This window comes from Zingiber officinale, chromosome 1B, assembly GCF_018446385.1.
Source record: "Zingiber officinale cultivar Zhangliang chromosome 1B, Zo_v1.1, whole genome shotgun sequence".
Classification (NCBI taxonomy): domain Eukaryota; kingdom Viridiplantae; phylum Streptophyta; class Magnoliopsida; order Zingiberales; family Zingiberaceae; genus Zingiber; species Zingiber officinale.
In genome coordinates, this window is record NC_055986.1 from 130,421,215 (window position 1) to 130,444,356 (window position 23,142).

Here is a 23,142-nt window from a genome sequence, read left to right on the forward strand (position 1 = left end):
AAAAATCATGGAGGACTTTTCCAGAATAGCCTCTCCACTTACAGCCCTGACCAGAAAGAACAAAAAGTTTGAGTGGTCAGACAAATGTGAGAAGAGTTTCCAAGAGCTGAAGAAGAGACTGACCAGTGCTCCCATTCTAACTGTTACAGCTAGTGACAAGAGTTTTGACATCTACAGTGATGCCTCCAAGATGGGTCTAGGAGCTGTTCTCATGCAAGAAGGAAAAGTTATAGCTTATGCTTCCAGACAACTCAAAGATTATGAAAAGAACTACCCCACTCATGATCTTGAGCTGGCAGCTGTGGTCTTTGCACTAAAACTCTGGCGACATTATTTGTATGGCGTTCAGTGCAGAATCTTCACAGACCATCAGAGTTTAAAGTATTTCTTACCCAGAATGACTTAAACATGAGACAGCGTAGGTAGCTAGAGTTGGTCAAGGACTATGATAGTGGACAGATTGACCAAGTCTGCTCATTTTCTAGCCATCAAGGTGTCCCACTCTATAGAGCAGTTGGTACAGTTATATGTTAAGGAGGTGATCAGACTTCACGGAGTTCCTAAATCTATTGTTTCTGATAGAGATGGGTGCTTTACCTCACACTTTTGGGAGTGTGTTCAGAATGCACTAGGCACCAAACTCAAGTTCAGCACAGCCTTCCATCCTCAGACTGATGGACAGACAGAGCGAGTAAATCAGATTCTAGAAGATATGCTCAGAGCTTGTACACTAGATTTCAAGGGAAGTTGGTGCAAGTATCTATGCTTAGCTGAGTTTGCCTACAACAATAGCTATCAGGCCACCATCAAGATGACACCTTATGAGGCGTTGTATGGTAGAAAGTGCAGATCACCTATTTGCTGGCAAGAAGCAGGTGAGAGAAAAGAAATAGAAGTAGAGCTGGGCATCCAGACAGAGATGATAGATGAGACTACTCAGGTTATCCAGAAGATCAGACAGAGAATCAAAACTACCCAGAGTAGACAGAAGAGCTATGCTGACACACGTCGTAGGCCACTGGAATTCCAAGCTAAGTAGGGGATTCAGTTTTTCTCAAAGTCGCTCCTATGAAGGGAGTGATGAGATTTGGCAAGAAGGGCAAATTAAGTCCTCACTACGTAGGACCTTACCTGATCATAGAGAGGATTGGGAAAGTAGCTTACAAGCTGGACTTACCATAAGACATGTCAACAATGCATAATGTATTTCATGTCTCTATGTTAAAGAAGTGTCTCCATGACCCTAGCCAAGTGATTGAGCCTCAGTCAGTGCAAATTCAGGAGGATCTTAGCTATGAGAGCAGACCTACACATATAGTGGACAGAGCAGTCAAGAGACTGAGGAATAAAGAAGTACCACTAGTGAAGGTCATCTGGCAGAACCAAAAGCACGAGGAAGTCACTTGGGAATGTGAGGATAGTATGAGACAGAAATATTCAGAACTATTCTAAGTTCGAGGACAAACTTTTTATAAGTTATGGGGGATTGTAATGACTCAATTTTCCCTAATTCGAGTTCTAAATGTCCTTAAAAATATTTGGAAATACTTTTAAAATATTCTAGAGATTTTTAGAAATTTTTAGAGTATTTTTATGTAATTTTTGGAGATCGTTTGGTATTTTTACTAAACGAAAAAATTTTGACAAAAAAATATCCGAGCCGAGATTCGAACCGTGGACCTCGAACCGAACCCGACCTTAACCGAATCCAGCCAGCCAACTGTTCTGCGACCTTTTTGTTAACATATAGAGAACAAAATTTATATAAGCAGTAGAAGTTAATAACAGGAAATAATAGGAAGAAAAGAGTTGTAGCCGAGATTTGAACCCACGAGTCGAGCTTTAAGCAGAACGCAGCCCACCAAGTGTTCACGCAGTTGTTGCTGAATAAGGAAAGAGCGACAAATATTTAAGGTATAATAATTAATAAAACCCCTAGTTATAAGAAAAGGTTTAGGTTTTCTTTTTTTCCCCGAACCCAAAAATCCCGTCTTCCCCTTCTCTCCCGACGACGTAGCTCTTCACGGGCGAAAACGCTGCGAGCGTCTAGGCGTCTCCGGTGGCCAGCGAAGGGCTTTTTTCGGCCGGTCTTCACCCATACGTGACCACCTCGACGAGGGGAGCTCGGAAACACGAGGAAGCCGCCGAGATTTGAAGATCCGAGCTAACCGAAACCCTAGAGTTTTCCCTTCGGTTGTAAGTCCAAGAAAGCCTTGTAAGTACTACTCACCTGTGGTAGGAGTAGCTCCGAGTTTTAGGTTTTCGTTTCCTTTCTCATGGAATTTGCAGTGTCGAATAGAGGATGCTAGGGTTTGCTGTTCATTCTTTCCTTCAGATGCTGCTTAGATATTTTGCCATGTATTCTAAGTTTTCGGTTGGACTTTGTAGCTAATTTCCCAAGTGGCAGAGACAACTTGTATTTAAGCAGGAAGTTTCGGTTGTCTTTGAGTATTCGGGTTTTCTTTCCTTGCTTACAGAACCTGTCGAACAGAGATTATATTGCTAGGGATTTAATTGGTTTTGGGTTCTTTCCTTGCTCTGGTTGTCAAGCCGAACAGTCATACCTATTTGCATGAGAATTTGTTAAGAATTTAGTTAGGTTTCTTATTTAAAGTGTTAATGGAACATAGAGATTTTTTGTTTATAGCACTGCTGGTATTGCTTTCTGTTTTGCTGGAAATACCCTCATCAGAACTTGGTTTCCTCTAGTGATTTCTGGAATTGTTTAAATTGCATGCTAAAATATGTACAGTAAAGTCATTAGTGCTGGATGTTACTTATCGTTCCTTGCGCCAGTTAGAACGTTGGTACTATGATGTTTATTTCTATTCCTTGATACTAGGGAATTAGTTGATGAATTAAGTATTTCTTTACTACGGAAATGGATTGTTCTGAAGTTATAACATAATACTGTCATTGGATTTAATAGCATGCTGGGAACTTGTTTCTTTTCATTGTTATTGGAAATTTTTATTCGAGTACTGTGTAGTGAGCTTTGTTTCAATGAGAATCTGCCGCATGTTCATTTTGACTCTTTCTGCTGTAGTGATAAATTCAGTTGCTATAAATAGCATACTTGTATAGCTAAACCGCAACATGCTTCTGTCTTTCTATAATTCTGCATATGACCATTACAAACAAGCTAATTCATTGTTTGAGTTAGATCTATTGTGAGAGGAAATTATGTAGTGTTAGTTTCTTGGTTTTCTTGATCATGAACAGCTATTAAGTTTATTTTGTAGTTTGATTGACTTTGCTTTATTTTTATGGCATGCTCAGTTAGTTGCAATTCTCTACTTGTTAGATATACTTACAGTGTTCTAGTAAGCTCTATTAGGGGATTATGAGAAGTTATGAGTAGAGAAAAGACCAAGGTCTAGTTAGAAAAGATAACAAGTAATTTAAAATAAGAGGCTAGTACCCGACTTCTGAGGTTGTCGTTAAACAAATCCAGGTGACCAATTCCAAGGTCTTGGCCCTGGTAAGACCAAGGTCTTTACCCTCATAGGACTGAAGGCTCGCTACCTCAGTCTCTATTAGAGAGCGTGTATTTGGTACTAAGCCTGGGCCCAAGAAAGAGAAGAAGAAAGTTAAATATTAATTTCAAGTATAAGGCTATAAGTAAATGAATCAAGTATCACCTATGTTTAGAACTAGCAAAGTTTAGCTCTTTTAATTCTAAGCATACCATATTAGTTTTCATTTGCTTTCCTTATGAGATTATTGAGCATGATTAGCTTTATTTCCAGCATGCAGATTATTCTTGTATATCATGAGTATGCATATTATTTAGTGCTTTGTTGTTAGATGAGCATGTGTAGTTTTTCTTTTTAGCATTTCAGTTTTAGCATCCTTTGCATCTTATACATTTTCGAGTTTTTGTGAGATAGTTTAGTACTTACTAAGCGTTTCGCTTATAGAATTATTTTCCTCCTACTGCAGATAAAGGAAAAGTTAAAGTGTAAAGAGGAAGGCGACAGGGAGGATGCGTGATGGATGTGTGTGATGCCAGGACTATGGAGAGATCTGGGAAGCTATGAGTTTTCATGTTTAGTATATAAGAAATAGTTGAGTTGTACTTTGTGGTTTGTGTCATTTGAGATTGTATTTTTATTCCTTGTTTTTATTGAGTTTATTCGTGTCTTAGATTGCATGCTGTGATGAGTCTCTGTGTAATAAGTAGTTATTTTAGTGTTTGACACTTATTAAACTGCATGAGTGTTTGATACATGTTCCAGCCGCCTGTGGCTGAAGTATATATTTTTGTATCTCAGTTTATGGTCACCGGTACAGGGGAGATTCTGCCAAAATTTTTCGGTAGGAACTTCTCTGGGGCCGTGATAAATCTAAGTGTTGCTAATTATAGCATAAGTAACACTAGTAAGTAGAGTTAGTAGTTAAGTAACGGTCATCCTTAGAGAGTAGTATATTATAGTAAGAAGGGTGGTCGTTACATTAGGTATTCCAAACAGGCTTTTACCAAGTCTATAAATGCATCCCCTTAAAACCCATCATACGAGCTCCGAAAAATTCCCAGAAAATTTCTAAAATTTTTTGAAAATTATGTTAACGTTATTCCTCAAATAACCTTATTATTTTATTATTATTTGGGTATCATATTTTACATTAGATATTATCGTGTTGGACTAACCTAAGTTGTTGGGCAAAAAGGAGCAAAACAGTCTCGGGTGAACAATACCCAAGGCGCCTTCAAGCATTGGAAGGCGGCTTCAGTACTGTTCATGGAAGACGCCTTCGGTGCTATGGAAGACACCTTCCAATGGACAAAATTCAGACTTCATCGGCAATAAGGTGCAATGAAATTGGGATAAACTTTAGACGATGGATGGTGCCTTCAAGGCTATGGAAGGCATCTTCCACCATCCATAAAAGGGTATCTCAACCAAGCATTCAAGATCATCTCTCATTCAAGCTTCTAAGCATCTGATTGACATTATAACTACTCTGGTTTCCTGCTGTTGCCTTGCTACGACTCTGCTATGCTCAACTACCACCGAGAAGCTGTCTAAACATTGAGCTTGAGCTGACTATCTACAAAAGCGTTTGCTAACGAAGTGTTAATTTCTGTACTTAATTACTACAAATGGAAAGTGTAGCTTGTTACACTCTTCTGATTCTCTTTGTATTCGATTCTCTCTTCTGACAATTTCAGAAGAGGCTTTTAGTGGATTATCTGTCGATAGGTCTGCAGGACCTGGGCCTTGAAATAGGAGTAGTCGAATGCTCCGAACCAAGTAAAATCAACCAAGTTTGAGTTTTCTATTTTGCTTTCGTATTTAGTTTTTTGCTACGTACTTATTTCAAAAAGCAAAAAAGATAAGTTTTTAGAAAACCACGTGATTCACTCCCCCCCCCCCCCCTCCCCCTTACATGCACCTCGATCCAACAAGTGGTATCAGAGCATCTTCTACTCTGAATTGGTGCAACCACCAATCAAGTCGGGGAACCATTTTTTTTTGGATTTTGATTTTTTGTGTCTTATTTGAAGTGGTAAAATTTAAATCTTTAGATAATTATTTCTCGTTCGATTTTTACTCGAAATTAGTGCAACACCACTCAAGTCGTAGACATATTTTTCTCTCAAGCGCTACTAATCCGAGACCAAGTCTTGGTACCTCCTTCTAGTTTTCTATTTTCAATAATCAATGGCCTAACTTAAGGGATTCAGCACCGCTCATCCTCCTCTATTCAACAGAAATGATTTTTCATATTGGAAGAAGAAGATGGAAGTTTACTTGAAGATGGAAATCGAGCAATGGTTCACCATCTGACGAGGGTACCGGCGCCTATAGACGAAGCAATAAAAGTACCACTCAATCCTAAAAGATGGAGTCTAAAAGATAAGAAGAAACCCTAGATCGACTCAAAAGCGTTGAACATGATCCAGTACGGACTCACAAAAGAAGAACTCAATCAAGTCGGCCCACACAAGAATTCAAAGGAGCTATGGGATAAGCTTATTGAACTACACAAAGGAACCACCGACTCAAGGGTAACAAAGCATGATCTACTATTGAATTCATTATTTAATATTAAAATGCAGGACGGAGAAACCACAAGTCAACTACACGCGAGGATCAAGGATATTCTCAATGGCTTGCCCATGATTGGACATCAACTCAAGAATCACGATGTTATCAGGTACGCTCTGAACTCATTCCCTCAAAACTCACTATGGGCATCAATCGTAGATGCCTATAAGGTTTCAAGGAATCTCTCAAAATTAAAGTTAAATGAATTATTTTATAAATTGGAGTTGCACAAACAAACTAATGGCCCAAAGGTCGAGAAAGGAATTATATTTCTTGTAAGCATTTCGAAGTGAGCTAAATCCAAAGTAGAAACTGAATCCAAACCAGAATCAGATGAAGAAGAGCAACTAGTGAACATGGTAAGGAAGATATTCACTAGATGCAAGAAAAACTTCACCAAACGTGACATGAAAAAGATGTCGAAATCTGCATCCAACAACTCAAAGGCAAATATCACATGCTACAGCTGCAACAAGAAGGGGCACTTCAAACATGAATGCCCGAACGAAGACAAGATCAAGAAGATAAAGCAAAAGAAAGTACTAAAGGCGACTTAGGACGAGTCTTTCGTGGACGAATCGGAAGCTAACTAACCAAAGCAAACTAGCTACCTCACGCTGATGGCAACCGGAGGCAATTCAAATCTAGAAGAAGAGTTAGAATATGAGTCGAGCAATGGATCCGCATCCAATTCAGACAAACCAACTAGAGTAACTTTTAATTATACTGTAAAATTTTTTTAAAATTATTTCATGCTTAAACAAAAAATTAACAAAAACTGAGGAACACATTAAACTCCTTCTTAAGGAAAATAACATCCTTAAGGAACAACTGAGCTTGATCTCCTTAACTGACCAAGTTCAAGACAGAAATTCTACTCAAGCTACAAATCTTGAGGAAGAAAATTCTATCTTAAAAAATCAAGTTAAAGAGTTAAAGGAACAGTTGGAAAAGTTTACCTCATGATTCAAGTATCTAAATATGATACTTCGATCCCAATGAGCTGTGTACAATAAAATAGGACTTGGATACAAGTCTAACTCTACATTTAAATCATTTTTAACTCTAACTCAAAATTTAAAATTAATTAAAGCTTGGGTTTCGAAAGCGTGCCCAACCACGCAAGTAGGACTCAATCAATACTATGTATGAAAAAATAAAATTCACTATACAAATTAAAATAAATCAAATAAGTCACTCTCAACCTCAAAAATTAAATCTCCAAAAATAAACCTAAATAATAAAATCAAATCAAATACACCTAAATTAAACAAAAATAAAATCAATCTAAACTTAAACTATAACCAAGTTTATTATAACTATAAAGTAAATCGATACAAACCTAAAATCTAAAAGTTCAGTAATACAGGGGAAGGCTCCAAATTAGTTGGCACCTCCAAAAATAATAAGTTACCCAACTGGGTAATTAGGACTAGTATAAATAGTGACAAAAGCTTAAATTGATAAACGGTACTAGAGAAGTTTTGGATGATAGTAGATTAGGAAAACTCTACCTATGCATGTCTAAGAAGATATGACTTTGACCTGATGTTGGCTTAGTAAAACTAACTGAAGCTACCCTTACTAATCCTAGATAGTTAGACCAAAGTTTTTTATTAAGTTTAGTGCATAGGACTATTTGAAAATTTTTGAATGCGTGGTTACTCTAATGATGTATAGGTGACTCACCACAACTTAAAAGTTTATCCAAAGAATGCATGTTTGTTGAATGTAAAACTAAACTTCAATCTAACACAAATCAAACCAAATCCTGAAATTCAATTTAACTCATCTCACAAAATTATAGGATTTCCTAATTGAAAATATAGATTGGGTAAGATAAATAAGATTCAAATAAAATTTAAATTAATTAAATTAAAATTAAAATCAAATTATTTAAATTTAAATTAAAAACAAATTCAAATTGAGTTAAACTAAGTCCACACTTAAGCTAAAAAAAAATTTCTACTCTTTATAGGAATCTAGATGGATATTGGATAGTGGTTACTCCCGACATATGACTGGGGATCAAGCAATATTCACAAAATTAACCTTTAAAAGACTAGAAATAATTAGTTGCCTTTGGAAATAATGGAAAACTGAAGGTAATTGGAATAGGTAATATTGAACTAGAATCTAATTTTATTATTCATAAAGTACTACTTATTAAAATTTTCAAATTTAACCTACTTAGTGTCAGTCAATTATGTGATTCAAAGTATAAGATTAGGTTTACATCCACTGAATGTTTAATTAAATATATGAAAGACCCTACAATAAAATTAAAAAGACTTAAGAATAATAACATTTATACAATTAACCTAGTCATCTGACACAAAAAGAGGAAACTTGGTTGTGGCATAGGAGAATGTCCCACATTAACTTTGGAAACCTCACTAAACTAAACGGATTTGTTAGAGGAATACTAAAACTACCTAACTTAGACTCAACAATTTGTAATGCTTGTCAATAAGGAAAATAGACCAAATCAACCCACAAACCAACTAATCAAACTCAAACAAATTCAACACTTGAATTATTACACTTAGATTTATTTGACTCACATGGGATTAAATCTATAAATAGAAATTTATACTGTCTTATAATAATTGATGATTACTCAAGATTTATTTGGGTAAATTTTTTAAAAAATAAAGATGAAACATTTGAAATATTTAGTAATTTTTGTAAATAAATTAAAAATGAAAACAATTTTAAAATTAAAATAATTAAAGTGATAACGGTGAGGAGTTTAAAAATTATAGGTTTACTAAATTATGCTTAGAAAATGGTTACCATCAAGAATTCTCATGCCCTGACACACCTCAATAAAATGGAATAGTCAAAAGGAAAAATAGAACTCTCTAAGAAGCTACTAGGATAATGCTTAATGAATACCAACTGCCAAAATATTTTTGAGCGTATGTTGTTAGTACAGCCTGCTATGTACAAATAAAACAACAATTAATAAAAGAATAAAAACCCATTTAAAATTTACTGTAATAAATTACCAAATATTAAATACTTTAAGATATTTGGATGTCCTATGTACATATTAAACACAAGAGAATACTTAGGTAAATTTTTATCAAAAGTAGAAAATGAAATCTTTATAGGGTATTCAACTACTTTAAAATAAAACTACTTTAAGAATTGAGGAAATAATTAATATAAAATTTGATGAAATTACTAAAGAATCTAATTCAACTCAACCTCAATATCAACCAATTGATTTCGTTAGAGCTAGCACTGATCTAAAGGGAGCTGTTAGGGTTGATTGATGCTAGAGGAAGGGGGAGGGGGTGAATAGCTTGTCACGCTTCGGTCGCTTGCTTTGATGATGTTGTTGCAGCAGAAAACACTCAAGCAACTCTCACAATGCTAACACAAGGGATTTACTTGTTATCCACCTCAAGAAGAGGAGATTAATCCAATGATCCACACGCGACACACACTCCACTATGAAAAAAATACTCCTTCACAGTAACTACCGAAGATAGAGAAGCCTTATAAAAACTCTGTAAGATATCACAAATTTAATAATAAGGTAATTTGAGAAATAGCCTTATTGGATTTTTCCAAAATTTTTAGAAATTTTCCTAGATTTTTACAGAGGTTGTATGACTAGTTTCGCGGGGATAGGAGTAGGGCTTGTTTAGGAATACACATTTTGAGAATTTAATTGAGGAGTTACGTAGGGTTTAATTCCCTTAACCCTAGGTTACTTATTAATAGGGCTCACATCTCCCTCACTCGAACCCAAAACCCCGACCTGATCCCTTTTCCTTTCTCTTCCTCTTTCTCTCTTGCGCGAACGCCCTGATGCCGACGCCTGCCCCCGACGATCGGTGATTCTCTTCTTCTTCTCTCGATGTCGTCGGCGAGGAGTGGATCTTGGAGCATTAAGAGGAAGGGGTTAGCTACAGTCGAACCCTCTTTCTCCCTGGCCTTTCTCTCCTCTTTAGTCTCTGCAAACAGCAACGACAGATCTTCGATATGTTGATTTTGCCTACTGTTGGAAGGAAATCAAGGGCACCGGCGTTGGATCTGGCCAGCATCGATCGATTAGGTGAGGTAACAATCATTATCCTTTCCCGATCATCTTCTTTGTTCGTCGGCAAGAACAGGGTGTTACCCTAGCCTTGATCTTGGAGGTAAGCGGTTGATTTTGGTCATGAATTCGAACTTCTGATCCTCTTTCTAGTGTTGATTTGGGTGGTTTTCTAGGAATCAGGGATTTGAGTTTTAGGTTTTAGCCACCACAGCACTATTGAATTGCCTTCTTCATCGGATCTGTGATCGTCTCCGGCGATTGAAGGGGGAAGAGGTAACGAGAGCAACTATTATTACTAGTTCATAGTAGTGAATAGATCCTCTAATCTTTATTGTCCTTTCTTCTTGATCTGGCCGGTTTAGATACAGTAAGTAGTTTCTATTTTTAGGGAATAGATGTGAGGTTTAATTCTTATTCTTTTCTCTTGACCGATCATTAGCTGCAGTAGGTGTTATTCAGTGAGTCACGTGTATTGCTTGAATCTAGATCAATTCTGTTTAGGTGTTACTGGTTATGAGTGTGTTGTTTTTACTAGAATTTCTGTGGTTTGTTTTGATCAAGATTAGTTGACAATGATAAGAGATGCTGTGTTGGGTAATTGGAGGCTTTAGGTGTGAATAAACCTAATCAAAGGTGATTATGGGTGTTTAGTGTTGCATTGTTTTAGGTAATAAGGGGAGGTTGGATGATGATTAAGGAATTAATGGGAATTTAGTTCTTGGATGGGTTAAGCTATTTTGAAGTTTAATCTAGTCTTACCATGGAAGGGAGTAGTAACCATGGTAAGCTATTACTTTAGAGTTGGTTATTTATTTGTAGGAGATTTATCTATTTGTAGTGTATACATATAATTATATAAAATTGTATATGTGACACGGGACCTTGATCGTTGGCGAGTTGTGTGATGTGTGGGGGTTTTGTTAGACATGAGACATTTAGAGGCAGGTACTTCTTACCTTGATTCTTTAGTAGTTTGACCTTAGTGCATGAGCTATATTCTTGGATAGTTGCTGTATTTATCTTGACTTCATTCATATTTTTCTTGTGCTTGATACTTATCCACTTGCTCTTTGTGATAATCAAATTCATATATATATATATATATATACAGTCTCTCATTGTTATTCATATATATATATATATATATATATATATATATATATATATATATATATATAATCCTGTCCGAACCAGAAGTCAACGGACACTGGGCACGTGGCGCTCCCTGCTGGATCCTCGAGCGCTCCGGCGAACCTGCAGCAAAACCGAGCCGGGAGGGGTGTCCCGGCGACGGCCCTCCGACGCTCAAGTCAGGCGAGGAATAACGAATAGGTGGCCTCAAGATGAAGATTTGCATACCTCCGGTGAAGAAATGGAGGCCTTATATAGGCCTCTCGAAGAAGCCTGGGTGCGCCAATCAAAGCAACCACCTGCCTTTGGCCATGCCCAGGCATGGGTCTGTCAGAAGGGCCATGCCCAGATATGGATCTGGCAGGAAGACGTCCATGAGGCCATACTGCTACTGTATCAACCTTTCCATGATGTGACGGCAAGATCCTCCATCGTGCGATCTTGTGTACAGCCTAATCATCAAACATGCCTCTACTGATATCCCATATCTCGAGCCGAGAGCATAGGCCGCTCGGCCACCTTTGTACCCTCGCCCTTATCTTGGCCGAACGGACAACCCGCTCGGCCCTTTGGCCCCAGCCGAGCGGACTCCCGCTCGGCCCTTCGATCCTCCTGCCTTGGCGTCGGAAACCCAAGCCCCTGGATGGGTTATCTCTAGATCCGCTCAGACCTACTCAGCTGCTCGGCGCGGCCATTAACCGCTTAGTCAGCCTTCCATCTGTTCTTAAGCTGAGACCCTTCAGGAAGTGGATCCCCCATTCTTACCGCCGGATCACTTGCCTTCCCTTCAAGTCTAGTCGAAGGAGGCAGTGAGTCCGACTGACTAGACTATGTGTCCGAGCGGGCGGTCGCCGTCTTTCAGTAGCTTATAATATTCTTTGGGCCGTTCGGCTCTTCTGCCAAATTCAGCCGTTCGGCTCTTCATTTTGGTTGTCTTGTCGCTTAATGTGGATATTTGCTTGTCTAGATCTTCTTGAAAATCACGCAAATCCTCTCCATTAAGTCGAAGCATGCGCGGTATGGGCGCATTAATTGCGCTCGGTGACAGGGCGCCACGTGTCGACCATTGTGTAGCGGCGGCGTCACTTACGATGGGACGCCCCCGTTTGAAATGGACGGCCCGATGGCGTCCTCGTTTCTCGTGACCTAGATCGGACGGCGGAGGCTGACCGGCCTCGGCCATATAAAGCCTCCGTCCCCTTTTTTGGCCGGCCACTTGCTCGCGCTTTGTCTTTCTGTTTCGTTCTGTTGCTGCGACCTCCGGCGATCCAGTGTCTGTTTTTAGGCGGCGATCATCTCATCGGTGATTCTTTCCGCCCGTTTCCTTCCCAATGAGTCTTCTTCCTTCACTTACTAGGTCTTCTCTGCTCATTTCGCCCCTTTCGTTCCCCTTCCTTCGATTTCTTGCTATTCTTTCGCCTCTCCGAGATGGCAAGCTCCTCCGAACCCGCTGTTGGTGTTCATGGCCCTTGGTACCTGACCATGGAGAGTCGATTTGATGAGGAGGGTGCTCGGCGCCTTGTTCGGACGTATGGGATTCCTGATAACTATGAAATAGTTATAGCCGACCCGACTGACCGGCCCCATGACCCCCCGATCGGCACCATTTGTTTTTTTCTAAACCAATTCCAGGGCGGCCTTAGATTTCCTACCCATCCCTTTATTTTAGAGGTTTGTAACTATTTTCGCATCCCGCTCGGCCAACTTGTGCCGAATTCCTTTAGGCTGCTGAGCGGGGTGGTCGTCCTCTTCAAGCTGCACAGTATCCCTCTTGACCCCAAAATATTCCACTTCTTCTTCTACCCCAAACAATCCGAGCCGGGCACTTTTATTTTCCAAAGTAGAATAGGCTTTAAATTTTTTGATAATATGCCGACCTCCAACAAACACTGGAAGGAGTTTTTCTTCTATATCCGACTTCCCGAGCGGCCAGCATTCCGAACCAAATGGCAGACCGCTGTGCCGACCCATCCGGAGCTCGGCAAGTTCAGAAGCAATCGAGCCTATCTTCATGCGGCGAACTGGTTGTCCGGTCAGCGATACAAGATCGACCAGTTGCTGCTCAAGGGGGTGTTGTATATTTTCGGATTGTCTCCCGTTCGGGCAAATCTCCCCTTCCGCATGAGTAAGGATTCTTTACTCTCTACGCCTTTTTTATCTAACTGATTTTAATTTCTTTCCCTACAGCTAAAGTCATGTGGCGCTCCAAGGCTACTGATCATCTGAAGTTGAAGGCCGTGGAGATTGAGGCCGTCACAAAGAAGGAACTCGCCGAGCGGGGTCTTATCCCTAGCCGCCCGGCGGATGTAGGAGAGGGGGGGACACAGTCCGCCCATCCACTTCAACGGAGGTTGAGGCGGATCCTGCTTTCCTCGGCCCCGAGGGGCATCCCCGGTGGAGATCCACCATTGAGGTTCGGAAGCGTCAAGAGACTCCACCGACCCAAGAGGGGAAACACAGTCCGATCGGCGTAACCGCCGCACGCCATCACAGATCGGGACCCCGTGGCTTCGCCACCGATGACCCTCGGCTCTCCTCCCGGACTCGTCGCCACGTCGGTTGGTGAAACTTCCACTATAGGAGTCCTCGATCATCAAGAAGCGCCGTCCGGTCATCCAACCATCAAGACTACCTCCGATTCCCATCGGAGGAATATTTATTGTCCGCCGATCGGCCATCGAGCCCGTTCACGAAATAACCTTGACGGGTCCGCCCGCCAAGCTTTTGAGGACGCGCATATTCAAGTGGCCCTCATGACGCCCAAGCGACAACAACATGCAAGCAGCCACCTGTAAATTCATCTTTCTTCCGTGCCATGCTACTGCTTTGGTTCTCGATTTTATTATTTCCTTTACTGGTCGAGCAAATCGCCACTAGCCATCGGCTAGCCGAGCTGGAGGACCTCATGGAAAAACTTCAAGTGTCGGGAGGTCCATCCGCCGAGCGGGAGAAACAAGCCCTCGAGGTCGAACAGAAGAAGGCCGCAGACCTAGCTACAGAGGTGGCTCGACTTGAAGGCTTGGTGAAGATACGCGACGCAGACGTGAAGCGGGCCAGTAGCCGGAAGAAGCGGGCGATCGCGGATCTGGATAAGATGAAGGTTGAAGTCCGGGCCCTAGATCAGCAATCCAAGGAGCTGGACGCCCAGCGGAAGACCGTTCGGCAGAACGCACAAAGGCCGAGGTGGACTTGAAGGCAGTCCAAGATACCTTAACCGCTTCCCGAGCGGCACTCAAAAAATATAAGGAGGGAGAGCCGAGTCGCCTGGCAGCAGCGCGCCAAGAATACCTCCGCTCGGAACGGTTCGGCGAAAAGTTCGGTGGCAACGTCTCCTCAACCTTCATCGAGGCGGTCAAGGTCACCACGGCATACTTTAAGAAGGGGGGCACCTTCCTGCTGACCTGAGCATTCCCCCTCCTGAACTGGCGGCCATGATTGGTGACATTCAGGACGCCTTTTTTAATTTTGAGGATCCGGAGTGATGCGGGTTATTTCAAGTACTTTCTGTATTTCATCCGCTCGGCGGATGTAAAATTTTTGTACGTGCCGTTCGGCATAATTTTTCTTCTAATGAAACGATGCCCCTTTGCTTGTATTCCTACTCAGTATCCATAATATTCTTCTATTTGCTTAACGTTGATGCTTAGAGTCAGTCATGCTCTTAAGCGTTCTCCCTCACGCGTCCGATCGGCTTGGCCCATTGCATAAAGTCCGAGCGGGGAGGCCCACTCGCTCTGCACGTATCTTGCCTGCGTGAAGTCAACAAACGCCGAGTATCGAAGGACCAACCCTCAATCGGGCCTGAATGTTTTAATATTTGTAGTTTCCGCGGTTTCTTACTCTGATATTCGTTCGTCCGCTCGGGGTATTTATATTCGCCGGACCGACTCGATTTTTAACGACGGTGCTCGTCGGCGCGGATGTTTATAGCCGATCGGCGCGGCTCTCGATTTTTAACGACGGTGCTCGTCGGCGCGGATGTTTATAGCCGATCGGCGGTTTTAATATTTGTAGTTTCCGTGGTTTCTTACTCTGATATTCGTTCGTCCGCTCGGGGTATTTATAGTCGCCGGACCGACTTGATTTTTAACGACGGTGCTCGTCGGCGCGGATGTTTATAGCCGATCGGCGCGGCTCTCGATTTTTAACGACGGTGCTCGTCGGCGCGGATGTTTATAGCCGATCGGCGCGGCTCTCGATTTTTAACGACGGTGCTCGTCGGCGCGGATGTTTATAGCCGATCGGCGCGGCTCTACGGTATAACGTCTGGGCTAGACGGCCTTCAAGGCTAACTCCTTACCAGGTCAAGCGGCCTTGGCCTTCATAGCTTATCCCGTGCTCGAACAAATTTTATGCCCATCCGACCGGCACGGGTCATTTGCTTACGAATCTAAATGCATACGCCGTTCAGCGGAGAATGCTCCATGTGTTTTCATCTTTTTGCTCCCTAGCTCGGAGAACGTACTCCTGGCCGAACGACTCAGGGTCTGCTTCATCGAGCATTTTGGCTAGGATAATATACCTCCGTCCGAATGGTACGGGGCCTTCAATTTTCGAGCGCTTGGCTCGACCCATTTACCTCCGGCCGAGCGGCTCGGGGCCTTCGTTTTTTTGTTGGCGGTGCCTTATTTGTTCTTTTGATTTTTCGTTTCTGCATTTCAAATATTCAGTCGAAAAAAGCACACAAGATGATTTACATAGGCACACCTTTCACCCCGCCTAAGGCTGGAGGTGGTTCGCTCCACGGCCTATCTAGCTGACCTTCCTCATCCTCCAAATAATACGCACCGAGCGAGCTTCGATGATTTTAAAGGACGCCCACTGAGCTTCAAGCTTGCCGACTTGACCGGCTTGACTTTCTTCCAGACAAGGTCGCGAACGGAATGATCGGGAATGACGCGACGGTTATAGTTTTGCTTCATTCGTTGACGGCATCAACCGAACGGACGCCTTTGCCCTCTCCTCTTCTACCAAATCCAGCTCCATGTTTCTCCGTTCGGCGTTATCGTATCCGGATCGGATTCTACGCCGACTTCAACCGGAATGACCTCGCCGCCATATACCAAATGGAGCGGTGTGACTCCTGTCCCTTCTTTTGGCGTCGTTCGGATGGCCCACAAGACGCTTGGCACTTCATCCGCCAACTTCCTCCCAAATGGTCGGTTGGCGCCTTCAGCTTGACCGTTGCTCTGAGGATAGGCCACGGACGTGAAATGTTGCTCAATGCCGTAGCTTTTGCACCAATCCTCTAACATCTTCCCTGTGAACTGCCGCCCGTTGTCGGACACTAGTCGGCGAGGGATGCCGAACCGACAAATGATGTGTTGCCAGATGAATTTTTTAACCATTTGTTCAGTGATCTTTGCTAACGGCTCGGCCTCCACCCACTTGGAGAAATAGTCTACCGCCACTAGTAAGAATTTCCTCTGCCCGGCTGCCATCGGAAATGGACCAACAATATCCATTCCCCATTGGTCGAACGGGCATGAAACACTTGACGCCTTCATTTCTTCGGCCGATCGGTGGGAGAAATTGTGATACTTCTGGCATGAAAGGCAAGTAGATACTGTCCGAGCGGCATCTGTTTGTAAAGTTGGCCAAAAGTATCTGGCCAAGAGGATCTTTTTGGCCAACGAGCGCCCGCCCGGATGACCCCCGCATGATCCTTGATGTACTTCCTGGAGGATGTAAGCTGAGTCCTCCGAGTTTACACACTTCAGCAACGGGCGCGAGAAAGCTTTCTTGTAAAGCTGATCTCCGATGAGTGTAAACCGACCGACTCTTCTTCTGAGGAGCCGGGCTGCATATTCATCGGAGGGTGTGGTGCCCGAACGGAGAAATTCTATAATAGGCGTCCTCCAGTCGCTCGGAAACGCGAGGCCTTGCATCCGATCAACGTGCGCCACCAGCAGTACTTTTTCAATTGGTTGCTGAACGGCAACTGGTGTTATTGCTGCCTGGTTCTCCGTTCGGGGGATCTTCTGTATAAGAACCTCTCGGAAAGTAGCTTTGAGTTTTTCAAAGGCCTCAACGTAGAGTTTAAGCCGAACACTATTGATTTCAAAGGTGCCAGAAAGTTGTTGAGCGGCCAACTGTGAATCCGAATAGAGAGTCACCCGACCGGCACCCACATGCCGGGCTGCCTGCAATCCGGCTATGAGGGCCTCATACTCTGCTTCGTTGTTGGTAGCTTTGTAATCCAGCCGGACGGATAGGTGCATCTTTTCTTCTTGAGGTGAGAGCAGCAATATTCCAATCCCACTTCCGAGCCGAGTGGAGGACCCATCCACATATATTCTCCACATAGCTTCCGGCTCTGGCCTTTGCACTTCGGTCACAAAATCAGCCAAGGATTGGGCTTTGATCGCCGAGCGGGGCTGATATTGGATGTCAAATTCACTTAATTCTGTCGTCCACTTGATGAGCCGTCCGGACGCTTCTGGATTCAACAGTACTCTTCCGAGTGGACTGTTCGTCCGGACAATGATGGTGTGAGCCAAGAAATACGGTCGAAGGCGCCGAGCGGCTAGAACCAAAGCAAAGGCCAACTTCTCGAGCCCGGTGTAACGAGATTCAGCATCTTTTAAGATGTGGCTTAGAAAATACACCGGCTGCTCTTCGTCGCTTGCCCTCACAAGTGCTGAGCCTATAGCATGCTCAGTCGATGACAAATAAATATAAAGTGACTCACCCCCGATCGGCTTGGCTAACACTGGCAGAGAATTAAGATATGCCTTCAATTCTTCGAACGCTCGGTCACATTTTTCATCCCACTGGAACTTAGTAGCCTTGCGCAGGATCTTGAAGAATGGAAGGCTCCGGTCGGCGGTTTTGGAGATGAAAGCAGTTATCCGACCGGTCAACCTCTGCACTTCTCTTGTATTTCTTGGGGGCGGCATGTCTTGCAGAGCTTTCACCTTGCTGGGATTTGCTTCGATTCCCCGCTCGGTCACTATGTACCCCAAGAAACGCCCTCCTTTTGCTCCGAACAGGCACTTCTGGGGATTTAGCTTGACTCCATATTTGCGCAGCGGAAGGTTTCTTCCATATCCTGGAAAAGATCGGCCGCTCGGACGGATTTGATAAGAATGTCGTCCACATAGACTTCCAGATTACGCCCGATCTGCTCCTTGAACACCTTGTTCATCAAGCGTTGATAGGTGGCCCCGGCATTCTTCAATCCGAACGGCATCACATTATAGCAATATGTGCCGTCGGCCGTTACGAAGCTTACTTTTTCTTGATCTTCCTGGGTGAGCGGCACTTGAAATTCACAGCCGGCCGTAGAGTCCACTAGCTGATCTATCCGGGGTAGAGGATAGAAGTCCTTGGGGCATGCTTTGTTTAAGTCCCGAAGTTGATGCAGACTCTCCACTTGCCCGGCTTTGAGACTAATACTACGTTAGCCACCAGCTTGGGTGCACTTTTCGTATGTGGCCGGCCTCCAAGTTTCTACTTCCACCGGATGATGGCATTGCTGCCGCACCGAAATCCTTTTCCTCCGCTTCATCGCCGAGGCGTCCGGTCGGACATGCAATTCATGCCGCGCCAGCTTGACGAAATTCCGCAACTCATGCGTCGACCGCGAAGACATCATGATTTCATTGGAGGCATTGGATCAGTTCCTCCTTCTTCTCCTCCGGATCGAGGCGATAAAGTCGTGGCCTCCGATCGGGTCGGATGGATCTGAACCTCCTCCTTTTCATCATAAATTAAAGCAGGAGGTTTCTCGGTGATGGCGTTTACCTCGATTCGAGGTGCCTTCCGAGCGAGTTGGATTCTGCTCGGACCATCTCGATATAGCATCGCCGAGTTGCTAACCGATCTCCCGTACTTCTCCCACTTTGTCTTCGACGGGGAACTTCATCTCGCTCGGAATTCGCCGAGCGCCGGTCGTCCCAAAATGACGTTGTAGGACGAGGGAGAGTCAACCACCACGAAATTTATTGTCCTGGTCCTCCTGAGCGGCTCCTCTCCCAGCGAGGTAGCCAACCGGCTGAACTTCGTTGCCCGTAAACCCGTAGAGGGGGGTCGACATGGGCTGCAGCTCGGCTCGATCAATTTGCAGCTGATCGAACGCCTTCTTGAATATGATGTTGACCGAGCTCCCTGTGTCAACAAATACGTGGTGAATAGTGTAATTTGCTATTACCGCTTTAATGAGCAGAGCGTCGTCGTGGGGCACTTCAACTCCTTCTAAGTCTCCGGGCCCGAAAGTGATTTCCGGCCCACTTGCCCGCTCTTGGCTACAGCCGACTGCGTGGATCTGCAGCTGCCGGACGCCCGCCTTTCTGGCTCGGTTGGAGTCTCCTCCGGTCGGCCCGCCAGCAATAACGTTGATCTCGCCCCGGGGAGTATTGCTCCTATTTTCCTCTTCTCGAGTGGACGGTCGGGACCGTTCTCTGGACGCCCGGCGATTCTCCTGTCTCGGAGATCGGTGCCGATCGGGTGTCTGTTGATGTCGCCTCTCGGTGCGGGTCCGATCAGCTTCATGAGTCCTTTGTCTCCTGTTGATGGGAGGTGACCGTCGTTCGGCATTCCTGGGAACGGGATTGGCCACGAAGGGAAGACTTCGACAATCCTTCGTGTTGTGCGTATCCGTCCGGTGGAAGGAGCAGAACATAGGGGTTCACCTCTTCTTTGGCTTGGGCCGAGCGGCAGCCACTTCTTGTATGTGCGACCTGGCGTGGGGGGATCGGATCGCTTCGGCTCTCGGTCCTTTAGGTGGCTGCTGAGCGGCGTGTTGTTTCCGCTCGGCATGAATAGGTGCCCGCTCGGTAGGAGTTTCCTTTTTCCGGGCGGCTTGTGCTTCTTCCACGTTTATGTATTCGTTGGCCCGATGTAGCATATGATCATAATCTCGGGGCGGCTTTCGGATGAGCGACCGGAAGAAGTCCCCATCCACAAGGCCCTGCGTGAAGGCATTCATCATCGTCTCCGATGTGGCCGTTGGGATATCCATCGCCACTTGGTTGAATCGCTGGATGTAGGCTCGAAGCGATTCTCTCGACTCTTGCTTGATGGCAAACAAGCTGACACTTGTCTTCTGATAACGCCGACTGCTAGCGAAGTGGTGGAGGAAGGCCGTTCGGAAGTCCTTGAAGCTAGTGATGGATCCGTCCGGCAGCCTCCGAAACCACCGTTGAGCCGATCCCGAGAGAGTTGTAAGGAAGACGCGGCACTTTACTCCATCTGTATATTGATGGAGTGTAGCTGTGTTATCAAACTTACCCAGATGATCATCCGGGTCCGTTGTTCCGTTGTACTCGCCGATCGTCGGAGGCATGTAGTGCTTGGGTAGAGGGTCTCGTAGAATAGCCTCCGAGAACTGGCGATTGATCCGCTCGGGAGATGAGTCCGCCCGGGGAGCTTTCCCTTTTCTGTCATCCCGCCTTGGCATTTCGTCTGAAGAAGAGCCTCTATCTCTTCGAGTTGGTGCGGCTTCAGGGGTGCGAAATAAGGCCCGATGGAATGCGACGGTGGCTGGAGGTGCTTCCGCTCGGCCACCTGACGCAGATGTTGCTTGTTGCTCAGGCCGTTCGGCCGCTGCTTTCTATTTTTGTTCCACAAGTTTGGCGGCCCTTATCTCGACCAGAGCTTCGAGTTCTTCCGTCAAAAGCGCCACCGTGTGTTGTCGTCCAGCCTCATCCATTGTTTCCAGTCGGATGCAGGAGCGTTCCCACAGACGGCGCCAATTTGATCCTGTCCGAACCAGGAGTCAACGGACACTGGGCACGTGGCGCTCCCTGCTGGATCCTCGAGCGCTCCGGCGAACCTGCAGCAAAACCGAGCCGGGAGGGGTGTCCCGGCGACGGCCCTCCGACGCTCAAGTCAGGCGAGGAATAACGAATAGGTGGCCTCAAGATGAAGATTTGCATACCTCCGGTGAAGAAATGGAGGCCTTATATAGGCCTCTCGAAGAAGCCTGGGCGCGCCAATCAAAGCAACCACCTGCCTTTGGCCATGCCCAGGCATGGGTCTGTCAGAAGGGCCATGCCCAGATATGGATCTGGCAGGAAGACGTCCATGAGGCCATACTGCTACTGTATCAACCTTTCCATGATGTGACGGCAAGATCCTCCATCGTGCGATCTTGTGTACAGTCTAATCATCAGACATGCCTCTACTGATATCTCATATCTCGAGCCGAGAGCATAGGCCGCTCGGCCACCTTTGTACCCTCGCCCTTATCTTGGCCGAACGGACAACCCGCTCGGCCCTTTGGCCCCAGCCGAGCGGACTCCCGCTCGGCCCTTCGATCCTCCTGCCTTGGCGTCGGAAACCCAAGCCCCTGGATGGATTATCTCTAGATCCGCTCAGACCTACTCAGCTGCTCGGCGCGGCCATTAACCGCTTAGTCAGCCTTTCATCTGTTCTTAAGCTGAGACCCTTCAGGAAGTGGATCCCCCATTCTTACCGCCGGATCAATATATATATATATATATATATATATATATATATATATATATATATATATATATATATATAGCAAATACTAAATACTAGATGCTAGATATTAAATATTGAATATATGGAAACTGGATACCATGTTTACTTGTGTTGAATGTTGTATGTTTATATACCTTATTGAGTATATTGGCTTCATGTAGCGTACCTGATTTCTGTTTATATATGTTATGACTGCTACATCTTACACATCATGTCATTACATGCATGCAGGCGACCATATCACCCTTGTGGGTGAGTGAGTTGTTGGGCTGCGCCGCACACTCAGCCACTCATGGGTAGTGGTAGCTGGAGGAGATGTCGCTTGTCCTATCGTGTTGCACTCAGCCACTCATGGGTAGTGGTAGCTGGAGTTGCGAGCAGCAGGGACCCTCTTCGCTTTGTAGCTAGATAGCTACTCAGCACCTATCCATTCGGTCACTCGAGAGTAGTGGCAGCCTTTGAGTGGTAAAATTGTCATCGATCCGACCTCTCGACCATATAAGGGTCGTGGTGCAGGGAGGTGGGTGGGGTGACTATCCGTGCATACGTTGTTATTATTATATCCACTAATGTTGTTGCTTACTTATGCTATTGTTGCTTATTTATACTGATATGCTTACATATGTTGAGATATATATATATATATCTATTGTATATGTTTAGACTGACTTACTTATTGGTAATGTGCATATACCTCACATGTTACTCTTGTAGTTATGAGTAGCTCTGTAGCAGAGTTGTTCTACTCCTAATTTTACTAGCCTAGGATATGGTTTCAGGTATAGACATTATTATGATATCACTTTAGTATATGCTATTTTCCCTATGAGACTGTATACTTTTGTATCTTTAGTTATTTATTATGTTCATGCACTATCTTTCTATTACCCACTGAGTCTTAGTACTCACCACCCGTAAAATGATTTATTTCGTCAGGTAGCAGGTAAATGACATAAGAGCTCTTGGAGGATCCTGACTGCCAGCCCCACATCTCATTTGAGTATAGACTTTCGGGTTTTGTTGAGGTTTTTTTTCTTTAATTTCATGAACTTGATTCCGTAATAATCTTGATGTGGACTTGAAACATAGTCTTGTGGTTGTGTGCATTTTAGTTCGTTGGTCTTGTGTTCAAGTCGGGTCGGCTCGCATGTAGTTATTTTATGGTTTCGGAATGGTTGTTTTGTGATTTCCATGGTTCTTATGTTTCAGCCGAGTGGGCTACATTATTAACTACGTGGTTATGCTATGTTTTAGCCATGCAGGCTGCATTATTAACTGCATGGTTGTGTGTATATTTCAGTCGTATGTGGCTGATGTATTTTTTATGCATGTATGCCTTAGATTGTCACCGGTACAGGGGAGATGCTGCCAAAATTTTTTGGTAGGGACTCCTTTAGGGGCGTGACAATTTATTGGTATTAGAGCTACAAGTTTATGAGACATATTTTCTGTGTT